The sequence below is a fragment of the Pseudophryne corroboree genome, chromosome 3 (genome assembly GCF_028390025.1).
Source record: "Pseudophryne corroboree isolate aPseCor3 chromosome 3, aPseCor3.hap2, whole genome shotgun sequence".
NCBI classification, from domain to species: Eukaryota; Metazoa; Chordata; class Amphibia; order Anura; family Myobatrachidae; genus Pseudophryne; species Pseudophryne corroboree.
Window position 1 is genome coordinate 188,565,636 of NC_086446.1, and position 11,078 is coordinate 188,576,713.

General features: G+C 45.7%; 1 long non-coding RNA gene across 1 annotated transcript in view; it reads left to right on the forward strand.

Moving 5' to 3' along the window:
* Window positions 1-5,568, forward strand: part of LOC135057578 (uncharacterized) — a 42,134-nt gene extending 36,566 nt beyond the window's left edge. Inside the window, exon 3 of the long non-coding RNA XR_010244216.1 lies at window positions 4,560-5,568. This is a non-coding gene — a long non-coding RNA (uncharacterized LOC135057578). The remainder of the gene's footprint in view (window positions 1-4,559) is intronic.
* The last annotated feature ends 5,510 nt before the right edge of the window (window positions 5,569-11,078 follow it).

Genomic DNA, 11,078 nt, shown 5'->3' on the forward strand with positions numbered 1-11,078 from the left:
CTTCATACAGGAGTCAGCGCCATTTTTCTTCAGATCCCCGCCAGGACTTGCTGGACAGTAAGATGGAGGGGGGGCACAGTGTTTTAAAGCTATATGGGGATCATATAGCTTTATGGTTGATAATGGACGCATAATCACTCTTATATTACAGAAATTCAATGTTTCCCTGTTTGTACCCCCTATTAGTTAGTCGGCATATGTCGGCAGGTGTGAGGGCTTTGTCACAAGCTGCTGAGGGGATAACTGTCGGCTTCGCCGGCGCATGGTGGTGCTTGATTCGGGAAATTAAGTACTAGGAAATTGATGTTTGTGTGCTTAAAACAGAAAACACGATAGGGGAGATACAGTTGTTTGCGGATGCCCTGTCGGCATCGACGGTATTTCCTGGTTAACACAATTATCAGACTCTTGTTGCCTTATACCTGTGTATGTATATATATATATATATATATTTATTGGTATATGTGGGGGGAGTGTTATCAAACTTGTATTGATTTCCTTCCCTCAGACCTCTCGGGTTCTGGAATTATTTTTTGCCCGCTTACTATTCCTTGCTGTCGACATTTACTAAGTTTCTGTCGACCATAACGTTCCTGGTAGATCCACATCGGGGGCATGTCAGTACATGGTCATACACATTCACAACACATTACTGTCACTAGGGACCTGACAGGTCTGGACAATCCACTTGCGTATAGGTTATATCTATATGTGTTTATACGTAGATATAGGTTTATATATGCAGGGTTGGGATATATGTGTTTGATTGTGTATTACATGATGTATATCCATGAATGCTGAAATAATGGTGTTCTTATCATGTGCTGGTCGCTCTGTTGATTAAGCTCTAGATTGGCCGGGACGAGTTGGTTTCGATCCTCTTGAGGAGTCCGATTATTATTCTCTTCACAACGCGGAGAGGAAATTATGACAGTCAACTCCTGGTCAACGCAGAGCCCGGTCGCAATGGATCATACACAGGCAGCTAAGTGAAATTTTATTTCTATGCTTTGACCTTGTTTGCGCTGTGTGCACTTGAGGGAGTGTTGTATTCGGTTAAGCATCCGATAGATTTACCCTATCCAGTGTGGGTAGGCTTGCCTATGTTTATTCTACCTTATAACGTTACAGCAGGCTGCTACGTGACAGCAGGTGGTGGGACCGGAAAAATGCGGAGGATGTCTCCGGGAGATGCTGGAGGGAGGTAGGCAGCTATTTGGTGTGGCCTCTGTTCAGTCAATCTCGGCGGATTCCACTGGTAAGTCTAGCTTTGTGAGTTAGCCTCTTTCGCAACGGTTGGTGACGCATTCTTTTGTGGGATGCAGTCGCTTTACCGGTTCAATACCGTCGTGTTTCCTTTTCAGTGCAGACAGGGGAGGTGAAAAGGTAAGAGTTCTGCAGCCTTGTTAGGGTCGCAGTAGTGGATGTCGTTTTCTATTTCCTCCACATCCACCATTTGTCGCTGAGTCTATCGGGCTGGTCCCCACTCCGGTGGGCACTAGTCTATTCTAGTCTTATTAGGTTTCAGTTGGTCCAGGAATAGACTAGGACCTGTGGGTTATTTATAGAGTTCAAAGGGGAACATTCGAGTTACGGTTGTTTCCCCGTACTGTTTTTCTAATAGTTCTTGCCGTTCCACTTTGGAAGGGAAGATAGTACGCGATGCCATACAGTGGTGCGTCAGGATAAGAACATTGTCCGGTGGTCCCTGTATAAAGGTGCAAATCCTTGGTTCTCTCTGACTGTTCTTCGACACAGGGATTGGCTGTTGTTTCCAACGACACTGCTGTTGGAGGTGGTTTTCAGAGTAGATAATGACCGGTAAAAGTTCGGTGTTTTCCATGTGAAAAGAGGTCTGAAGATCCAGGGTTGGATCGGTTTTACTGTGACACTTTATCAAGGTGTTCCGTTACTTAGCCGGTTGGTTGCGGCCGGAGAGGCCTTTTTTGGTGAGAGGCTTTATTGCCAGAGTGGTTTTCAAGAGACCAGTTGGAAACGTGGTCCCGGTCTCACCGGCACATGCACGTGAATATAATCCTAACGGCCAGGACATCGCTCTGGTGGTGTCTGCTCGGTTCTCTCCTTCTAGAGGGATGAAGGTTTGAGTTCTAGGTGTAGATCCTGGTGTCCGTGCATACAGGTCTCCGAGGAGGAGGAGCAGTACTTGCAAGGGACGTGTTTCCAGGGGATAGAGTCGAGTTGGAAAGTTGGTCTGCTATAAACTTTCTTGAATTAAGAGTTAGTTCGACAACCGTATTTTTCGTGTTCTGCCGTGTTAGTTCTACTGGACGTCTTGTCAGCAGTGGTATAGGTAAACCGCTATGGCGAACAAGGAGCAAAGCGGCAATGGCAGTAGATGCACAATTTTGCCGTTGGGTGGAAAGTCTGGTAAACGCCATATTAACAGTCTTCCTTTCCGGAGGTGAACGATGGAGAAATGGATTTCCTCTGTTGACGTGATCTCCATCCGGGAAAAATTTGGTCGTCATCGAGAAGTTTTCACAGACGTGACAAGTCTGTGAGGATTGTCGCAATTGGATATGTTGGCGTCTAGCCTCAAGAAGAGGCCTCAGGGATATTGTTCCGGGTCAGGGGACGCTTAAGCTATAGCAGTGGACAACCTCGTGACACCGTGGTTGATAAACGTGGTATGAACAAAGGTACAGGCGATTCTCTTGGATCCGGTCTAGCCAAGAAAGGTTTGCTATCCAGGTTTTCATGATTTCCTCATAAGAAGATTCCTGCCCTGTTTCTCTACGTGAGGATCTGTGACAACAAGATCAGGGCGTGTTTCGAGACTTACCGCGGCTGCGGCTGACGTCATGGCGGTGGAATGCCATATCCTAAGCCGAAAGGGTGTTCCCAGTGTAGTTCTTTCCTCAATTCTTCAAGCTAAGAAAGAAGTAACGGCTAAGCTTTACCACTGTAATGGGCGGAACTATGTGTTGGATGTATCCAGGAAGGCTCCTATGGAAGTCTTTCAGCTAGGTCGTTCTTATCCATACTTTACAAACCAGTGTGGATGCAAGTTTAAAGTTGGGAGTGTGGCCTAATAAATTTTTTACAAAAATTTCTCGCTTGGAAAGTGGTCATGCTCTTGGCTTTGACATCCGCAGGGCGGGTGTCGGAAGCGGTGGTTTTGTCTCACAAGAGCCTTGTTTGTTCTTTCATGTGGATAGACAGGAATTGAGAACTCGGTTAGTAGTTCTGCCGAGAGTGGTTTCTGGGTTTCGCAGAAATTTGGCCTATTTTGATGCTGGTGGTTACTTAGGCATTATTTGATTCAAATTCTCTCGATGTAGCCAGGGATTTGAATATTTAAGTCGCCATTTTGGTTCAGACTGGAGAAACAGGGTCTCTGTTTGTCTGATATGTTCCCAGTATGATTTGGGTGACTGGGTTAGGCAGTCGGTTACACGTTGGTTCTGTAATGATATTTGGCATGTTCGGTCTACGGCTGGATTGCAGTCACCGAAGTCGGTGGAGGCCCATTTTACTGGGAGGATGGGCTCCTCCTGGGCGGCTGCCCGAGGAGTCTCGGCGGTTCAACTCTGCTGAGTGGAGACTTGGTCGGGGTCGAACGTGTTTGCTATGCTCTACAGGTTTGATACCCTGGTTGAGGGGGACCTTTTGTTTGCTCAATCGGTGCTGCAGAGTCGTTCGCACTCTCCCGCCCGTTCTGGAGCTTTGGTATTGACCCCATGGTCCTTTTGGAGTCCCCAGCATCCTCTAGGACGTATGAGAAAATAGGATTTTGGTACTTACCGGTAAATCCTTTTCTCTTAGTCCGTAGAGGATGCTGGGAGCCCGTCCCAGTGCGTACTGTGTCTGCAGTTATTGTTTTGGTTGCACTTTGGTGGTGTTTCTTCTATGTCTGGCTGTTGCTGACGATGTTCAGGCAATGGCATGCGGTGTCTTATTATTGGTTGTGTTGGCACACAGGTTGTGTTACATATTCTTTCAGCAGGTGGCTGTGTCTTTTTCCTGCCGTAGGCTGGTTTTCCCTTGAATGCCACGTTCTGCGGTATGTTCGTGGTGTGAGCTGGTATGACACTCACCGTGTTTATAAATTCTTTCCTCGAAATGTCCATCTCTCCTGGGCACAGTTTCTAACTGAGGTCTGGAGGAGGGGCATAGAGGGAGGAGCCAGTTCAAACCCAGTTTAAGTCTTTATAGTGTGCTCAAGCTCCTGCGGATCCGTCTCCATGGTCCTTTTGGAGTCCCCAGCATCCTCTACGGACTAAGAGAAAAGGATTTACCGGTAAGTACCAAAATCCTATTATATTATATTATATTATATTATATTATTATTATAGAGAGTTAGATTTGGGTGGTTTTTTTTTATTTCTGTGCAGGGTAAATACTGGCTGCTTTATTTGTACACTGCAAATTAGATTGCAGATTGAACACTCCACACCCAAATCTAACTCTCTCTGCACATGTTAAATCTGCCTCCCCTGCAGTGCATATGGTTTTGCCCAACCGCTAACAAAATTCCTGCTGCGATCAACTTGGAATTACCCCCTTTGTTCTTTCCCCTTTTTTCATATTATTGAAAGGTGTCAGAACACAGAGTACATTGCAACTTGCTGCATAGCAGCATACCAGACTGATCCTGTTCACCACCGAAAGCTCATACAATGTGAACGGAAGAACTGGACCATGGAGCAATGGAAGAATGTGACCTATCTGATTAATTACATTTTCTTGTCTAAGTTGGGAGCATGTGTGTTGTTTACCTGGAGAAGAGATAGCAGCTGGATGCACAATGGGAAGAAGACAAGCCAGTAGAGGCAGTGTGATGATCTGGCCAATATTCTGCTTGGAAATCTTGAGTTCTGGCATTTATGTGGATGTTACTTTAACATGTGTCACCTACCTAAACATTGTTACAGATCAAGTACACTCCATTCATGGCACTGGTATTTCCTGATGGTAGTGGCCTCGTTCAGCAGGGCCCCAGATCTCAATCCGATCAAGCATCTGTAGTATTTGCTGGAAAAACATGTCGGAGTCATGGAGGCCCCAGCTCGCAACTTACAGGACTTGAAGGATCTTCTGCAAACGTCTTGGTGCGAGATACCACAGGAGAGCTTCAGAGATCTTGTGAAGTCCATGCCTGTTTTGGCAGCAGGTGGTTTTAATGTTAGAGCTGATGAACATGTTTAGCCGTTTATATCGATTGATAGACAGACAGATAGATAGATAAAAAATAATAACATTAATTATACATGCATATATACATATACTAAATGGCCAAAGGTATGTGGGCGTGCCCTAATTGGTTTGTTTCAACATTTCAGCCATGGCCATTGTACACAATTGTATAAAATCAAGCATACAGTTATGCATAATCAAACATAAGTGATAGAATGGGTCATACTGAAGACCTCAGCAAAGGTACTGTCATAGGATGCCGCCTTTCCAACAAGTCAGTTTGTCAAATTTATGTCCTAGTAAGTGCTTTTCTTGTGGAGTGAGTTATGCCGCACAAGCTCAAAGACTGGTAACACTTACTGCTGAAGCAAGTACAATTTGTCTACCCTTAGCTGGAACACTCACCACTGAGGGGCAGATGTATTAACCTGGAGAAGGCATAAGGAAGTGATAAACCAGTGATATGTGCAAGGTGATAAAGGCAGAAGCCAATCAGATCCTAACGGTTCATTTACATATTGGACCTGATTGGCTGGTATCTTTATCACCTTGCACATATCACTGGTTTATCACTTCCTTATACCTTCTCCAGGTTAATACATCTGCCCCTGAGTTCCAAACTGCCTGCGGAAGCAACATCTGCGCTGTTCATCAGTAGCTTCATGGATTAGTTTTCCATGACCAAGCAGCCGCAAACATAAACCTCAGCTCACCATGTACAGTTCCAAAGACTGTTATGCTATTGGACTTTGGAGCATTTGAAATGCATACTCCAAAGTAATGATTCACATGTCACTATTTTGTTTGGAGGATACCGGGAGAATGCTTCATCCCGACATTTATATTTCCAACTGCAAACTTTGGTGAAGGACGAATAATGGTCAGCAGAAGTTGTTCTTGTATTGGCCTGGGCCCTTTAGCTGCAGTTATGGGAAATACCAATACTGTTGTGCAGTGACATTTTATAGAACTTACAACAGTTTAGGTAAGGGTCTTTCCCGTATCAGCATGACAATGCTAAGTGATGGATTAATCACAGGGTGGCTGGGGCGGTCGCCAAATGGCCACCATAGTTAGCTACATCACCAGAGTGGGACACTGTGGCATACTGTACTTGAACTGGGGTTCCTAATGGTTAGCATTACTGCCTCACAGCACTGAGGTCATGGGTTTGATTACCACCATGGTCTTAACTGTGTGGGGTTTGTATAATCTCCCCATACTTGCGTTGGTTTCCTTCGGGTACTCTGGTCTCCTCCCACAGTCCAAAAATATACTGGTAGGTTAACTGGCTCCCAATTATATTAACCCTAGCGTGTAAGTGTGTGTACATGGGCAGACTAGATTTGCCAAGTGATTCTCGTTAACTTCTATGTTTCTGTGTAACTGGGAACATAACAGTGTATTTCACACATTTGTGGTGCTGGGAGTATTTGCACATTATACTTTTTAATAACATTGGCAGCATATGTACTGACAGTTGTATTGGTAGTGACCTCCCACAAGTAAGTTGTCCTGGGTCCTCCACAAACTTTAATCTGGCCCTGACAATGCCCTCATGCACAAAGTGACATCCATAAAAAATGATTTACTGAGGTGTGGTCTGCACAGAGTCTTGACTTCAATTCAGGGGCGTAACTAGAAGTTAGTGGGCCATGAATGTTAGAAAGTCCCTCTCCTTGCAATGCTGAACCGAATGAGCATGCCTAGTGTGGCCCACAGACAGTGCTTACTGTCGCCTATCATTTGCGTGCATTAACATCCTCAAGTATCTTCATAATTTTCACATCCTCCCATTTCAGCATCATCTTCTTCCATCATAGTCATTACTGCATATTATAATAACCAAAAAACACTTTTAGTAGTAAAAGTCCTAACAACTACCTTTTGTCCGGCTCCTGGGCTGGTTGTGTTTTCATCCTTGTTGCAAATAAGCCCAGTAACCACCGCAAATAAAATAATAGTTGACGTCTGTTAAATACAATTATATATTGATCAAATGTACACTGTACAAGTAAATATGTCACACATTAGTACCCCTAAGTCATAATATTCCACCCTTTAATACCAAAAATGTATACCCTACAGTAGTGTTCTGTCTAACTGTGTGCCCCATATAAGTGCCTAGTTTATTTTAAGCCCCACAGTAGTGCCCTAGTTTATTGTATGCCCCATATAAGTGCCTAGTTTATTTTAAGCCCCATAGTAATACCCCAATTTATAGTATTCACCCCTCCCGCATCAACATGTTATCTCTAAACCCACATAGACCCCATCCATTCCCCCATTTTAGCTTTACCTCTATTGACTGCTACCTCTTCAGTGGGCAGCTCTTCACCTCATTTTCAAAGTGGAGACCAACGCCATATTAATGTCAGTGGTTTTGGAGTAAGATGATCAACAAGCACAAATGGGTGTGCTTGTGGGGGTCTCAGGATTCTGTATGAATTCCCGACTGTCGGATCCTTGCGGGCTCACTATGCTCACTACGCTTCAGGCTTGGTGGCAAGCTTTACTCGCCACACTATTATATTCCCCCTAGAGTGGTGGCATGGACCCAGTACACATGGGGGGACATCGCTTACTTCACCGCTGGGTAAAATGAGCGTTCCCCCTCGCTCAGCACACATCGCGCTGTTTGCTGAGCGGGGGAGAGATATGTGTTGAGCGGTCTGTGCTAGATCGCTCAGCACACATCTGTGTGGAAATTTCCTCATGTGTACGGGACATTACATGCGTCAGTGGACCGTCCAGATGTGTTCAGAACCTGATATATCTACCATCATTAATCACTATGGAGAAGTACACATGGTATTTGTAATGTTTGGATTACTTTGCAGTACCTCTATCATGTAATACCAAAGCTGTGTGAACATTACTAAATAATTTCAAGTGATATTAATGATGTATTTTCTCTGCAAATGAACCCAGTTCAGATTCGACCAATGACCTTAACCAGCCTTATACTGCTTTATTCCATACAGCATATTGGGGGGTCATTCCGACCCGATCGCTCGCTGCAGTTTCTCGCGCATGCCAGTCGTCGTTGCTTAGCGATCGCCTCTGAGGCAGAGGTGGTCGCTGGGCGGGAGGGGGCTGGATGGCGGCGTTAAGCCGCCATTTAGGGGGCACGGTCCGGCTAACACAGACGTGGCTGGATCGTTGGGGGGGGGCGGGCCGCGGCGGCTGCGTGACGAGTAGCGCTAAAGCTGCGCTGGTCGGAGCTACTCTTGAAGTGCAAAGGCATTGCCGCTGTGCGATTACTTTGCACTTGTGCGGGGGGGGTGGCGTCACTGACATGTGGGGTGGACTAGCCCTGCACTGGGCGTCCCCCCGCATGTCAATGTGAATGATCGTAGCTGTGCTAAATTTAGCACAGCTACGATCAACTCTGAATGATCCCCCATTATTCTTAAATATAGCAATCCCAGGTAAGGTGAGAAATCCACCCTACTGCCATACAGCAGAGCCCAGTGAGTAACTCCATGCAACTTTTTCCTGGAGAACTCACAGTTTGGACAAAATCAGGCGCTCTGTAATGATGTGGAGAGAAGCTGGAAGATCAGAAGCTGAATCACAGAAACAGTTCTCATCGGTATGTGTGTTTGTGTGTATGTATATATATATATATATATATATATATAGTAGTGATGAGCGGGTTCGGATCCTCGGGATCCGAACCCGCCCGAACTTCACCTTTTTTTGCACGGGTCCGAGCAACTCGGATCCTCCCGCCTTGCTCGGTTAACCCGAGCGCGCCCGAACGTCATCATCCCGCGGTCGGATTCTCGCGAGATTCGTATTCTATATGAGGAGCCGCGCATCGCCGCCATTTTTCACTCGTGCATTGGAGATGATCGTGAGAGGACGTGGCTGGCGTCCTCTCAGTTTCTATGTTCAGTGGGCTGCAAATATCTGTGCTCAGTGTGCTACAAATATCTGTGCTCAGTGTGCTGCAAATATCTGTGCTCAGTGTGCTGCAAGTGCAAATATCTACGTTCTCTGCCTGAAAAACGCTCCATATCTGTGCTCAGTGTGCTGCAAATATCTGTGCTCAGTGTGCTAATTGCTTTATTGTGGGGACTGGGGACCAGCAGTATTATATAGTAGGAGGACAGTGCAGAGTTTTGCTGACCAGTGACCACCAGTATTATACGTTCTCTGCCTGAAAAACGCTCCATATCTGTGCTCAGTGTGCTGCAAATATCTGTGCTCAGTGTGCTAATTGCTTTATTGTGGGGACTGGGGACCACCAGTATTATATAGGAGGAGTACAGTGCAGAGTTTTGCTGACCAGTGACCACCAGTATTATACGTTCTCTGCCTGAAAAACGCTCCATATCTGTGCTGCATTGTAGTATATAGTAGGAGGACAGTGCAGAAGTTTGCTGACCACCAGTATAATGCCGACCAACAGGGACTATTTCCACTCGTGGGTGTCCACGACACCCATAGAGTGGGAATAGAAACCAATGGCGACCGCAGGTCGCCACCGAGCCCGCAGCGTGGCGAGCGCAGCGAGCCCGCAAGGGGCTTGCAGCACTCGCCCCTCCCCGCCGGGATCCCGGCGTCGGTATGCTGCCGGGATCACGGCATCGGTAAGCTGACCGGCGGTCTCCTGACCGCCGGTCAGCAGTACTACACCCATATATACACTGCTCAAAAAAATAAAGGGAACACTAAAATAACACATCCTAGATCTGAATGAATGAAATATTCTTATTAAATACTTTGTTCTTTACATAGTTGAATGTGATGACAACAAAATCACACAAAAATTATCAATGGAAATCAAATTTATTAACCCATGGAGGTCTGGTCACACTCAAAATTAAAGTGGAAAAACACTGCAGGCTGATCCAACTTTGATGTAATGTCCTTAAAACAAGTCAAAATGAGGCTCAGTAGTATGTGTGGCCTCCACGTGCCTGTATGACCTCCCTACAACGCCTGAGCATGCTCCTGATGAGGTGGCGGATGGTCTCCTAAAGGATCTCCTCCCAGACCTGGACAGTCTGTGGTGCAATGTGGCGTTGGTGGATGGAGCGAGACATGATGTCCCAGATGTGCTCAATTGGATTCAGGTCTTGTAGTATATAGTAGGAGGACAGTGCAGAAGTTTGCTGACCACCAGTATAACTATATATATAGCAGTACGGTACAGTAGTCCACTGCTCTACCTACCTGATGTGTCGTCAAGTATACTATCCATCCATACCTGTGGTGCATTTCAGTTTTTCACAGTTTGTTGACCACCAGTATATAATATATAGCAGTACGGTACAGTAGGCCACTGCTCTACCTACCTCTGTGTCGTCAAGTATACTATCCATCCATACCTGTGGTGCATTTCAGTTTTGCACAGTTTGCTGACCACCAGTATATAATATATAGCAGTACGGTTCAGAAGGCCACTACTCTACCTACCTCTGTGTCGTCAAGTATACTATCCATCCATACCTGTGGTGCATTTCAGTTTTTCACAGTTTGTTGACCACCAGTATATAATATATAGCAGTACGGTACAGTAGGCCACTGCTCTACCTACCTCTGTGTCGTCAAGTATACTATCCATCCATACCTGTGGTGAATTTCAGTTTTGCACAGTTTGCTGACCACCAGTATATAATATATAGCAGTACGGTACAGTAGTCCACTGCTCTACCTACCTCTGTGTCGTCAAGTATACTATCCATCCATACCTGTGGTGCATTTCAGTTTTGCACAGTTTGCTGACCACCAGTATATAATATATAGCAGTACGGTACAGAAGGCCACTGCTCTACCTACCTCTGTGTCGTCAAGTATACTATCCATCCATACCTGTGGTGCATTTCAGTTTTGCACAGTTTGCTGACCACCAGGATATAATATATAGCAGTACGGTACAGAAGGCCACTGCTCTACCTACCTCTGTGTCG